This window comes from Podarcis cretensis, assembly GCF_951804945.1.
Source record: "Podarcis cretensis genome assembly, chromosome: Z".
NCBI classification, from domain to species: Eukaryota; Metazoa; Chordata; class Lepidosauria; order Squamata; family Lacertidae; genus Podarcis; species Podarcis cretensis.
Window position 1 is genome coordinate 26,369,406 of NC_137184.1, and position 14,526 is coordinate 26,383,931.

The 14,526-nt window shown below is 41.6% G+C and overlaps 1 long non-coding RNA gene across 1 annotated transcript in view; it reads right to left on the reverse strand.

Moving 5' to 3' along the window:
* Positions 1-705: 705 nt before the first annotated feature.
* LOC307207746 overlaps positions 706-14,526 on the reverse strand; it is a 480,701-nt gene continuing 466,880 nt past the window's right edge. Inside the window, exon 2 of the long non-coding RNA XR_013834822.1 lies at positions 706-867. This is a non-coding gene — a long non-coding RNA (uncharacterized lncRNA). The remainder of the gene's footprint in view (positions 868-14,526) is intronic.

Genomic DNA, 14,526 nt, shown 5'->3' on the forward strand with positions numbered 1-14,526 from the left:
AGCATTCACTCAGAGCAGTTATTGTGAATCTGCTTCTGCAAAAAAGGAAAAAAAACATGTACAAGCTGTTGCACAGGCAGAACACGCTTCAGGACAGATAAATGAAAGTATTTTTTCATGCAGCACATAGTTAAACTATGGAACTCACTCCCACGGGTGGCAGGGATGGCCACCAAACTTGATGGTTTTTAAAAAAGATTGGACAAATTATTGGAGGACAAGGCCATCAACGGCTACCAGTTATTATGGCGATGCTCTGCCTAATGCTTCTGAGACTAGTCTGTTTTTCCAATAAGGAGAGCAGGATAAGGTTATTAGGCTATACAAAACATACACCTACCATGATGATCAGAAACTAATTTTAAATCGAACAATAGCATGATACATGGAGGTTACAACAAAATGTAAATTGCCACAGTTTCTTTTGTAAAACAAATGGGTTTGCAATGGTCTGGAATCTGTTAACAAACTTATTTATGCTTAAAATTGCCAGCAAATTCTAATTGTCTAGTTTTGTGCAATATTAGAAAAATCAAATGGGGGGGGGGGGGAGGCAAATAAAAGTTATCCACATTTTCAATGCAACTGCACTTCATTATGCTTGCAGAGTTTAAGCCAGGGGTCAGCAACCTTTTTCAGCTGTGGGCCGGTCCACCGTTCCTCAGACCATGTGGTGGGCTGGACTATATTTTGTGTGTGTGTGTGGGGGGGGGAAATGAACGAATTCCTATGCCCCACAAATAACCCAGAGATGCATTTTAAATAAAAGCACACATTCTACTTATGTAAAAACACTAGGCAGGCCCCACTAATAACCCAGAGATGCATTTTAAATAAAAGGACACATTCTACTCATGTAAAAACATGCTGATTCCCGGACCGTCTGCGGGCCATATTTACAAGGTGAATGGGCCGCATCCGGCCCCTGGGCCTTAGGTTGCCTGCCCCTGGTTTAAGCTGTAGCCCTACTCAGAGTAGATCCATTAAAATGAATGTGCATGACTAACAGGTCTATTCATTTCAGTGGGCCTACTCTTGATGAAAATAATATCGGATACAACCCTTTGCTTTCATGATAAAATTGTTTTCCCCCCTTTTAAGTGCAAAGGGATGTACTGTTTCTTTTATTGTTTCTCATTATATGCATAGCCTGATCCTTCTGCATGGACAAGGGAGCAACCCTCAAAGAGTATGATTTATTTAGGGTAATGAGTCTGAGATAAATGCAAAATCTTTCTGAGCCTCCCTCCACGAACCAGAGTGTGTCACTTACATTAAAGAAATCCATTACATACCTTCAAATAAATGCATGGCTATATATCTGAAAATTATCTCCTAAACAGGGAGTTCTTCAGTGACTTATTGGCTCATATCATACTTATTGCGTTATCTCCATAACTCATTTTCTCTTAACACGGAATGGAGGAGCTGAAGGTTTCAAATGAGGTGCGGCTGATTACAATGTTTTTCAACCCATTTATATCATCATTAAGTTTGGCTGAAGGGTGAAGCATCCCCTGATTTGCTACGCACAAGGCTGACAGTCAATGCCAATGAAGAGAAGCATCAATTCTGTTTATGCAGGGAGAGCTTTGGACTTCGCGTAGCCTAATCAAAGCATTTAGCATCTTTAATTCTAAGCTTGCTGAAGCTAATCAAATCCTTAGGGCATGCTTTTGGTTTTTGGGAGCCAAAGTTATTCTCCTTGTGCCCTACAGTTCTAGGACTATCCACATCTCCTTCCCTCCTTCCTGGTTGCCAAATGATTCATCTCTATTGCGTTCTTCTTCAAACCTGCTGCAAATAAGAATGGGATTTCCCATCACACCACCCTAGCTCTACTCCAGATTTAGCTTGATCTATGACCCAGAGGGTTGAATGCCCAGGCCCTACTTATGGATCAGATATTTTTATTTCACGAGTGAACAATCAAGTCTAGAGTAAAAAATAAAAAAAGGAAATGCACCGTCAAATTTTACAAATCTGAAAATGTTTGATTTTTCCAATATTGCATTTTACATTCTAAGCCCAAGATGAACATTTAGGGAAAATTAATACAGCTGAACATTATGAACAGCTGAACCAGCTAATTACTAACTTCTGCGACATCTTTGAGAGCAAATAGCAGGATTAGTATGGATTGTTGCTGCTGCTGGGAACACAGGAAGCTGCTGAACCACTACTTAATTTCAATGTGCCTACTCTGAGTAGGACCTTTTAAACCACAACAGTGAAAATAACAGCGAATGGTGAAAATAACATATAAAAATGCATTGTATGAGGGAAAATGGCTTGGAAAAATGCATGTAAGGCAAACTGTCATACCAAAATGTGTATATTTTCACTAAAATCCTGGCAGATTTCTATGAGGGCTTAAAAACCAAACCAAACCACAAAGTGATGCAGAAAGGTGGACAACTGTATTTAAGACTGGAAAAAGAAGAAATGGAGAGAAAACCAAAATGGACTGTTTTGTACATCGCTAGGCCAAGTCCAATGCAAAATGCTCAGAGCTAGATCACCTGCAATAGATAGCTGTCTGGTCTTTATTCGTACACCTTGCATTGAGGCATTTTCCCTCCAGATTAATTCTCTCTAAAGTGGCTCAGTGGACCTAGAATGGTTTGATCAAGATTTGCATGTCCTCCATAGCCAACTCATTGTTGTCAATACTAGAGTTTGTATTAAGGTCCAGGAATGGTATCTGGTTCATAGCTCAGTGGCAGAGCTGCTGCTCTGTATGCAGGAGGTCACAGGTTTGATCCCTAGTATCTCCAGGTAAGGCTGGAAAAGACTCCTGTTGGAAATCCTGGAAAGCAGCTGTCAGTCAGTGTTGAGAAAACTGAGCTAGATGGGATACTGGTTTGATTAGTATAAGGCAACTTCCTATGTTCCTATATTTCTGTTTCATTCACAGAAGGGGATCATGAAATGACTACAGATACTTTCCACTGTCAATTTACGTGAGTGCAGCCACTGAAAAACACAATCTTGCAAATTGCTGCCAACTGCATTTGTATCTCAGGCATTACTGATACTCGTCTATTGGGCCAGGAAGACCAGAAATCAAGTCCCTATGCAGTCATTAATTTCTCACTTGAGTAATATTGTGCCAGTCTCACCTACCTCACAGGGTTGTTGTGAGGATCAAATGGGGAGGAAAACTATATCTACTTCTCTGAACTGTATTGAAAAGGATGACATAAAAAAGCAATAAATGGATTCTTCCTACATTGTTGAGTCCCTGGACATTTGGGATTCTCACTGCAGAGAAATGAACAAATGTCTGAAGCACTTATGCTTGTTTCCAGCATTCTGAAGGCCAATTAGTGCATAGTTTCAATTGCTCTATGTTTATTGTACCCTAGGGGAAGTTCAACAATATTGGTGTTCTATGGTTCCCATCAGTCTTTCTCTGCCCCTTGATAATGCCAATCTGTATCGAGCTCCTTCCTCACCGCTCCCTATAAACAATAAGTACATTTCAAATGAGCTTCAGTATGCCTGTGGCTTGATTGTCACACTGCATAGCCAGCAAGCTGGTGGCTCAAACAACTGGGAAGGAAAGTCTTATTTCATGCAATTCCCCATGTGATTCAAGGGTTCATAGATTGTAGCCAATGTCAGTCTTATTCAGAGTAGATTCATCGGAAATAATGAACCTCGTTTGTTAATTTCAATGGGTTGGATACAATCCCATATATTTCTAAGATAATAGCTTTATTCAGCCTGAAAATGCCAGAGTAACAATTCTGTAGGCAGCTGGAGGCACATATTTCAGCCCCACCACCAACATCCCCCAATACTTTGCCCCAACCTCAATGTCCCTGCACCTCTTTCCAGCTTTTTATGTTTAACCCAGTTGTGAGGAACCTATGGCCCTCCAAATGCTGCTGAACTGCAACTCCTCCCACCAGCCCTGGTCATTGGTATGCTTATTGGGGCTGAAAGGTGTTGTAGTTCAGTACATCTGGAAGGCCAAAAGTTCCCTACACCTGATTTAGCATGAAGGGAGCTTCTAAATGTGCTTAGCTGAATGTACTTAGAAATCTCCTGGGGACTGGGAACCCAGCATTACAGGGAAGTTGTTGTTACTCTCAGGTCCTGTTTGTGTGCTCCCCACAGGAACCTGGTTGGCTACTGCAATAAGAGACTCTTGGATTAGATGGGCTATTGGCCTGATCCAGCAGGCTTTTATTATGTTCTTATCCTAGCATTTGACAAAGGCCCAAGTTTGCATGCACTTGTTTTCATTCATCTGGTTGGGGTCCTGCATCTTCTCTCACCCTCTTCATCAATGTTGCCCACCACTCAACATCCTCACTGGAGCCCACAAGGAATGTTCCATTCCACCAATGAACAGGGCAACCATAGGTTAAAAGACTTGAGAGCAATGCCAATAACACATTCCTCATGACAAACCTTTGTTGCTTGCAAGAAGTTTCCCTGAACAAGAGTAAGAGTTATGGGCTAATTTGGCCCCCGCCTTGTGATTTCCAATATTTTTAAAGATTTTTTTAATTTTATTTTTACAGTAATTTACAAGCTGTCTCTGACACTAGAAAAAATCAGCTCCAAGTCTTTTTTTAGGGGGAAAGAGTTAAATGCAAAATTAAAAATGACATATTTCTAGTAAAGCTGCTGGGACTAGAGTGCAGGGGATTAATGATGCCAGAATAAGCACTGATCGTAAGAAGAGAATAATGAATGCAGAGATACTGAGTTCCTTGTAAGGAAGTGACAGGATGGGCGTCCTCAGTGATTTTATTTGGGCAATAAAGGAGTGGGACTTCTGGATTGTTAAAGAAGTCTATCTGACTTTGTTATGGTTAGGCAAGGGTGGGGGGAACATTTTCCAGACCCAGGGACACATTGCCTTCTGGGAAACTTTCCAGGGGCCACTTGCCAACCCCGGGTGGGGCTAGATGCCACAATGAGCAGAGCAAAAAATGTATTTTGTTTTAAACCTTTATTCAATAGGTTCCATACACACCTCTCTATCCTCCAGCTGGGCAGCAAAAGGCTACCCACTTGGAGGATTAGATGTACCTTGGAGGGGTACAGATGACAGAGTTCTAGCATGGCCTGAACCTGTATGTAGATGGCATGTGACAGTGATGGCCAGATCGAGAATGATGGAGCTAGTGATGATAGCTACTAGTCATGCTTGCTTAATAGAGTTTCAGAGCCATTGTACCAGTGAATACCAGCTGTTAGGGGCCAGAGAGCAACAGTAGGCTGTTGTATTCATGCTCTGCTGGAACCATTTGGCTGACATTGAATTTTGCTAGATGAGTTACTGGACTAGATGGACCATTGGTCTTATCCAGTATGGTTCTTCTTGTGCTGTTATGTCACAGGAAATATGCACCTTTAAAAATAACTTAGAGGCACCCACAGAAATGGTTTCTTTGAAAAACCTAAATATAGAACATTGGGCAAAAGACCCCTTGGACTTTTCAAGAGAATAAAGCTTAAAAAACATGAGGACATTGGAGAGGCAGTGATGGACTGGTTGCAATACTGACTGGTTGCAGGACTGATTGCACAGACTGTCTGTCTTGTTTAGAGTTTCATGACCCAAAGCTCGCAATATGAGATGGAGATTATTGAGAGCAAAGAAAAATAATTTCCAAAATGTACAAGTTATTATTTGAATGGATAACGAAAGATTAACTGGCAAAATAAGTTATGATTCACTGGGCAAGAAATATAGGCCATAACATAGAGATGACTGCTTGGGAGAAATGATGGAAAAAATATTTAAAATTCACAGCATGTTACACACTAAGGGAAAATATGAAAATGATTTATAGGTGGCATCTGACACTGAGTAAATTAACTAAGATGTATAAATCTGAATCAGATATCTGTTGGAAATGTAAAGAAAAAGAAGGTACATTTGATCACATGTGGTGGACATGCAAAAATGTTAAGGCTTACTGGGAGATGATATATAATGAAATGAAAAAAAAATGCTCAAAAATCATTTATTAAAAGCCCAGAAGCTTTTCTTTTAGGCCTAATAGATGTAAGTGTATTAAAGGATCAGAAATCTATTTTTATGTATGCAACTACTGCAGCCCAGATGGTATATGCTCATAAATGGAAGGAGGGTACAATGCCAACAAAGGAAGAATGGCAGATGAAATTGATAGAATAAATAGAAATGGAAAGATTGACAAACAGAATAAGAGATCAAGATGAAAAAGAATTTAAAGAAGATTGGAAATGTTTTGTAGAATATCTGGGAAATTATTGTAGGCATATTAAAAAGTTAATAGTAATAGAGTAAATTCAGCAATAGCAATTATTTGGATATAAAACGGAGAAAGTGAAAATATTGGGAATAAGAAAATAATGAAGTGATCGGTGGAAGGGGTATAGGGAAGTCAAAATCAGATGTGTATTTTTTTTTTTATTTTGATCACTGTTAATTGTTTCAATTGTAAAAATGATTGATATATATATATATATATATATATATATATATATATATATGAAAACAAAAACTTTGTGGCAGTGGAGGCTGGTGCCCATTGGGACTGGTGGGGTTCAAAGCAGGGAGTCCAATAGTTGCTGAAGCCAGAGCCAATGATAAGCAGAGTCAACTAATTTTAAATTTGTCTCCATCTTCCTACCTGCTGAGTTTTACAAAGGTAACACTGAGACTAAGGAGGCAGAAGTTGACAGGCAGTGCCAATCTTAGTGCCACCTTCTGGAATGGTTGTATGTATGGAGGCAGGCCTGAAGGCAGACTGATCATGGGAAGGCAGTGCCCCACTTCCCCATATGGACCAGCCCCCACTCATAGGGTAATAGACATCAGTTAGAGTGCAAGGCAACTTTCAAATATTTCTATTATTCAAGCGCATCTGTACTTGAAGTAGTACCTGAAGCAGTACTATTAGCTTTTTATACAAGGACATGGCCGCGTAAGAAACAAACTAATTTTCTGCAGCTTCTCGTTCTTTGTTGCTGTTACTTGTTGGAGCTGACAGTCAAGCGCTGCTTTGTGCTTGCCTAAATAGACTCTTGCAGCAGGAAGAGGGAAATGAAAAGGATTTATTGCATAGCAGTCTATCAAAGGTCAAGTATATAAAACAAATTCCTTTTTATTTCAAGTAGACGGAGATAATCTGGGCAGCAGTCCCGACTTCTTTGTAGCAAAAGCCTACACACACACACACACACGCACAAGCACACACACGCACACACACAAAATAAAAATGTCAGATAGAGGAAAGAAAGCACATCTTTCTACAGGGTGGGGATAGGGAATTGGCATCAGTTCAGTTGGGAAACAAATCAAATTGTTAAAATGTACATATTTATTGCAATGTGGCTTTATTACTTGGAAGTTTATTATTCTGTAAAGCACAGGAGCAAAAGGGAAAAAAGAAAGGGTAGAATTAATCTATTAACACTGTATTGCAGCTATTTAATGAGCATCCTGTTCCTTCAGTGGCCAATCAGATGTCTGTGGGAAACTCACAAGTAGGACCTAAGCACAAGAGCATTTTCCTTTCCTGTGGTTTCCAGCAACTGGTATTCCGAAGCATTACTGCCCCTCATCATGGAGGCAGAGCACAGTCATAATGGCTAGTAGCCATTGATAGCCTTATCCTCCATGAATTTGTTCAGTCCCCTTTTAAAGTTGGAGACCATCATTGTCTCCAATAGAGTGAGTTCCCTAGTGTAACTATGCACTACTTGAAGAAGTAATTTATCTGTCCTATATCTTTGCTGTTTATTCACAAGGAAAGTTATGCACTTTCCTCAGATGCACACTGGATTTTTGGAGAACTATTTCAGTAACTCTTTCCAGAATATTCCAATTCAATAACCTGCCAAAGAGTAAACCTGTCAGGGAATGGACTGAGGAGGAATGGACTGGAGATCGCCTCATTCTTCCTGAGAAGAGGAAGACAGCATAGATGTACAACAGTGGTTTGCAGAAGGTCACGACTCTGAGACAGAAGAGGGGCAAAGTTGGGAGATAATAGGAGAAGAGGAAAGGGAAGAAGTAGAGTTGGAGCAGCTGGCTGACACATTATCACTAGAAACCAGTGAAAGTAGAAGAGCAGAGAGCTAAGAGGCAATTGGCCTTAAGCAGCCACCGTAAGGAGGGTGGGACTGTTGAGGATTGAGAAGGGAAGGGGGTGGAGCTTACTTGGAACAACACCATTACTCCTAGAGGCAGCATTTCTAAGCCTCTTTCTGTGAATATTGAATAAAAGACATGGTAAGAGCTTCTTGTCTATCTATTATTGGCAACCTGCTATGCGTGGGAGGATCAGATTCCCTGAAACTTGACAAAACCATTATCAGTTTATTTATTATTATTTACCTCCCCAATTTCTTATGTACCCCCCACCATGGTTATGGTGTGTTAGGGGAAGGGGGACTCTAAAATCTCTGGCAAGTGGGATTGGCGAGGTCAATGGAAATGCGAGCCTTCAGGAAGCTTTACTTGACAGCTTGGGTGTTCCGGGCCGCTTGGTCCATTGCTTATCGAGACAGACGGATGCCAACAGCAACTCCACCATAAGGTCCTGGGATGGGTTGCCATATTTCAAAAAGTGAAAATCTGGACACAAAAGTTGTTGAGCTATTTTAAAGGAAATCCCCCCCCCAAAAAAAATCAACATTTCTGACATGGGTTTCCATATGCCTGGGTTTTCTCGGACATTTTTACCGAAATTCCGCCTGGACGCTATTTCTGACTGACAAGTCCCAGATATGACCAGGAAATCCCGGATGTATGACAGCCCTAGCATACAGTGCCTGTTAGCCTGTCTCTCACACATGTGGGGCATCCTTCCTCTTGTTCAGAACCCCAAAAGGATTTCAGATTGCTTGCTTGGCTGGATATGATGAGCACAACTGGGCAAAGCTGCCTCTGATTTTGTTCTCTAAGCTAAAATATGACTCTAAAAACCTTTGTTAGTTGCTTTTCCCCTGATTATGGTAAAGAAGTGCTGTTTAATCAATACAAATGAATAATTTAAATTCAATATCACCCTGTCACTATCAATAATACTTTTGTGAGTGATGTATTACTCCAGTAATTCAATTTCTCAGGCCCTGCCAGCTTTATATGACCGTTTGTTCAAGTTGTAAACTTAATTTAACAGCGGCAGTTGACTCACACTGCTTGAATTACATTGATGTTTTATCTAAAAAGCATTGATTTTCTTTAAAGCATCTTTTTCTGCCTTATCTTTATTACATTAATAAATAAACAAGCACAGGTAGAAGGAAACATGAGATATTCTCTGTAAGTTTTTGTCTCTCTTTTCCAAGGTTTGTACTTGATGTTGAATATCTTGAATAAGTGCCCTTAATTTAAAAAAAAAAAAAATCAGAGAAAAATGAGTGAAAGCTCATAAACCGAGGTGACTTGCTGCTCCCTGCATAGAGAAAAAACTGAAATAGAGATTCCACTGCAGCTGCACAATCTTTTCTCTAAGAACGACCATCTCCAGAGCAGTATCATACTACTTTAAAAAGTCACGGCTTCCCTCAAATAATCCTGGGGATTGTAGGATGTTAAAGCTGCTGAGAGTTGTTAGGAGACTCCTATTTCTCTCACAGAGCTACAATTTTCAGAGTTCAAGTCTCTACTAACACAGGAAATCACCAAATACAGCATCCCTGATAGGTGGGCCATCCAGATTCTGTTTGAGAACACTCCAATGAAATAGAGTCAATCACCTTCCAAGGTAGTCCATTCACCTACAGAGCAGCTCATGTGATCAGAAAGTTCTTCCTAATGTTTAGTCAAAATTCCCTTTGCTGTGATTTGAATCTGTTTGTTGTTTGAATGTTGGTTCAAACACATTTCTCCATTAATATGTGCATTTTCTTAATAAGTCCATAAAAATTTGCTGGTGTTTTAGTGCACATTTCTCCTAATCTACACATTTTTGAAAGGAACTGTCCATAATATAATTAGTTTTATCTATATGCATTTTTGGGCACGTATTTGGTTGGAGAAAGGCATCACAAACTTCAAGGCAAAAAAATTTCAAATGACATATTCAGTTTGGTTCATGTAAAGTAAAAGGTAAAGGTAAAGGTACCCCTGCCCGTATGGGCCAGTCTTGACAGACTCTGGGTAGTAATAGCCTATTTCTTTTATAGAGCTGCAGTTCCCAGAATTCTTTGGGGAAGAGGGATTGTTAAATCACTTTGGAAATTGTAGCTCTGTGAGGCCAACAGGTGTCTCCTAACACCTCTCAGCACCCTTAGCAAACTACACTTCCCTCAAAACTGCACTTTGAGGGAAGCTATGACTGTTGTAGGGACGCAGGTGGCGCTGTGGGTTAAAGCCTCAGCGCCTAGGACTTGCCGATCGAAAGGTCGGCGGTTCGAATCCCTGCGGCGGGGTGCGCTCCCGCTGCTCGGTCCCAGCGCCTGCCAACCTAGCAGTTCGAAAGCACCTCCGGGTGCAAGTAGATAAATAGGGACCGCTTACCGGCGGGAAGGTAAACGGCGTTTCCGTGTGCGGCTCTGGCTCTGGCTCTGGCCAGAGCAGCGATGTCACGCTGGCCACGTGACCCGGAAGTGTCTCCGGACAGCGCTGGCCCCTGGCCTCTTAAGTGAGATGGGCGCACAACCCCAGAGTCTGTCAAGACTGGCCCGTACGGGCAGGGGTACCTTTACCTTTACCTTTATGACTGTTGAAGTGGTACAGTATTGTCCGCTCACCTGGGGTTTCAGGGTGGGGACAGTGTTTGCTGCAACTTTAATTAAGCTCTGTTGAATGCTCAGACCAAAAACCCAGTGTTCTGCACCAGCTATACCTTTCTGAACAATCCTCAGGGGCAGCCCCATGTAGAGTCTTTCATAGTCATCTGGAATTCAGAATGGGGAACCAGCTCCTGCATGCCGCAGGGCTGAAAACACGCCTGCACATATGTTTTCACTGTTACAATCTTTGCTAAATTCAGTAAAGAGGGTTTACTGTATTATCTCATATTTATATATCACACATTTTAAAATACACAGTAAAACGCTGCTTTTTGAATAAGATTTTTAACATCATTGGCAAATGTTCCATATGATTTTTTTAACAAGCAGGCAGTAAACTTCTTTGACACTATTTACCACTTGCTCTTGCAATAAGATAATTTTTATTCAGTAGTCTGCCAAGGAAATGCTTGATATAACTCAGAAAGTATGTCAGAATTTCACTACTACATGGAGGGTATTTTCTAAGAGCCCTGGACAATTTTACAATAAAATATTCTTGCCTCTTTAATTCATTCCTGCCCTTGGCTTCCTGCTTTGGCTAATGCTACCTTCTCTAATCTTCCTGTTTTCATGGTTTCCTGTTTCACTGATCAGCCAGGACAAGCCCTTTGGATGTAGTGCTTACCACAATTTTTTGTGGTAATGTTTTTTTCCAGGGCTAACCAGATATCAAAATGCTTTTCAAAAAATGTTCACCATGTTAGCTCACTGGAATTGTGACTCACTATTTTGACTTTCTATACCTGAGGCACTACTTCAGGGGTAGAGCATCTGTGTTGCAGGCACAAAGTCCTAGGGTTCAGGATCCAGCATCACCAAGTAGTGCTAACAGAGAGACTACTGCCTGAAACCCTGGCGAAGCACTGCCAGTCAGGGTAGAGAGACAATACTGAGCTAGATGACCCAATTGGATGATTCAGTATAAGGCTGCTTCCTATGTTCCTATGTCAGAAAACCTATTTAAAAGGTAGAAGGTAAAGGATCCCTGGACGGTTAAGTCCAGTCAAAGGCGATTATGTGGTTGCAGTGCTCATCTCGCTTTCAGGCTGAGGAAGCAGGTGTTTGTCCACAGACAGCTTTCTGGGTCATGTGGCCAGCATGACTAAACTGCTTCTGGCACAACAGAACACCATGACAGAAACCAGAGTGTACGGAAATGCTGTTTACCTTCCTACCTCAGTGGTACTTATTTATCTACTTGTACTGGCATGCTTTCAAACTGCTAGGTTGGCGGGAGCTGGGACGGAGCAACAGGAGCTCACCCTGGGGATTTGAACCGCCAACCTTCTGATCAGCCAAGAGGCTCTCATTGCAGTGAGAGGCTCCATCTCTGACTTGCACGTGTTTGTTACAACATGCAGGTTGGGTATGCAGTGTTAAAGTGCTGGTCCTAACATTAGGCAGAGTGAGATAGTCAAATCAGGTAGCAGATACTGGAGAGAGACAGCCCTTGGCTGCTCCTTTTTCTGTGCAAAGACAGAGCTACGTGTGCCATGTGGCCTGATTTGCACCACCTACAATCAAGCTAGGCAGCTTCAGTGGACAGTGTGTTGAAATAATACTAAATTTGCTGGATTTGAATATCAGATAAGGATCTGGGGGTAAAAGGTAAAGGTAAAGGTACCCCTGACGGTTAGGTCCAGTTGCGGATGAATCTGGGGTTGCGTGCTCAGCTTGCTCTGTAGGCCGAGGAAGCAGGCGTTTGTCCGCAGACAGCTTCCAGATCATGTGGCCAGCATGACTAAGCCGCTTCTGGTGAACCAGAGCAGCACACGGAAATGCCGTTTACCTTCCCACCGGAGCAGTACCTATTTATCTACTTGCACTTTGACATGCTCAGCCAATGAAGCCCACTGTGTGACCTTGGGCCAGTCACAGTCACTTGGGCTGCTCACTATTCTGAGCAGTGGTGTAGTGGAAATTTTTGAAATGCAGGTGCTGTTCATGACAGCCTCCATGGCCACATCCTCATAGCTTTGACCTTTCTAAGACTAAACAACAAAAAATGAAGTTTTGATCAATATTGATATTATGACTTCAATACCAAGTCAGCATTTTTATCCAGCCCCCTCCCCTGCCTGGACTTTGCTTAACATCCAGCCTAATGAAGAATTCTGGTGAACTAAAAAGCTCACTCAGTATATAGTGACATTCTCTTTGGTCATCATAAAGGATTTTTCCAGAATAGAAATTAGTTTAACCCTTAACCATGCATTATAATGTCAGCTACCTAGTCCTCAGCTTCACTTTCTGCTGAGAAAACTTATTGGTTTAGTATGCAGAGGATTGGCAAATACCACCCCAGGGGATTGCATCATCATCTCTGCTGTAGAGTAGCCCTTCATCCCTATTCCATTCTACTGATTCTGAACTGGATTAAGTTTCCAAGCAGTCTTCAAGGGCAATCCAATGTTCAGTGCAATGCAGTAAGCTTTTCTCCCCATGGCTATTAAATCTCTTTAGGTTCAACTATGCTGGCTTCCCCTTCTTCCTAGACACAGTGTTCTTTTGTGCAGGAATGCTCAAATTCAAATGAATCTGCATGTCTTGGGCAGAAGATTGCTTTCTCTTAGGATAAATGACAAAACTGGAATATACCTAAGAAGCTGTTTTATATTGTGTCAGTATTGACTACACTGACAGGCAGCAGTTTTCTTTCCTTCCTAGCCCTGCTTGTAGATGTCAGGGATTCAACCCAGGACTTTTTGCATGCAAAGCATATTCTTGACCACTGAGCTATGGCCTTTCCCTTAAACTTGACAGGTATGAGTGTTCTACTGTATATAAAGGGAAGTTGAGGTGATCTTCCATAGAAATGCTGGTGAATGAAGAATAACCTGATTTGTTAGAGAATGGAGTTATAGAAATGAAGAGTGAGGTTGAAGCAAGCTGGCAGACCAAACAGCAGATGCCTCAAAGTTCTGAAGAAACATCACAACTCAGGAGGAGGAATGTCCAGGTAGGTAGGTTGTCGAGGCAACAGTGACCTGCCCTCTGTGTGACATCACTTGCTCCTGGCTTAAAAGTCCAGTGTGAGAGAGGAGAGGCATTAGAGAGAGAAGATAGTTGTACAGGATAGGTGCTGGCTTCTCCTTTTTCTGGGCAAAGACAGAGGTACAGGTGCCACATGGCCTGACTTGCACCACCTACAATCAAGCTAGGCAGCTTCATTCAAGTGTGATGGAGGACAGCAGACCAAATTGGCAGACCAAACAGCAGGTGCCTCAAAGTTCTGGAGAAACATCACGACTCAGGAGGAGGAATGTCCAGGTAGGTGGGTTGTTGAGGCATTAGAGAGAGAAGATAGTTGTACAGGATAGGTGCTGGAATGCGAAGAGAGGAGAGTTGTAATTTATTTTAATTCGTGTTATGTATTGGGTTTAACACATTTTATGTTACAAAGTGCATTCTAACCAATCGTATAAGCGTTGGTAGATGAACGTTCTAATGGCAAGTAAGCGCATGCACTTTCAACTGTCAACTGTCAGTGGTAAGTTCTTATTGGGGCTTTTATTGTGTAGTCCTGTGAGTTTGGGTTTTATTTTCCTATCAGTGAGCCATTGTCATTGACAATGTTGAATAAACGTAGTTGAGGAACTTATACTGCCTTGGGCTTCTGACTTTTTCCAAACATTTAACAATTCTATAGCCAGATTTTTAGGGGTGGAGCAGGTTGAGTGGTGAGGTAGGGTTATGGGTAGGGATAGCTTAGGTGCGTATTTTAGATTAGTATTAGGTAGGGTTTTGTTGTTTTTGAAGCAATATTTC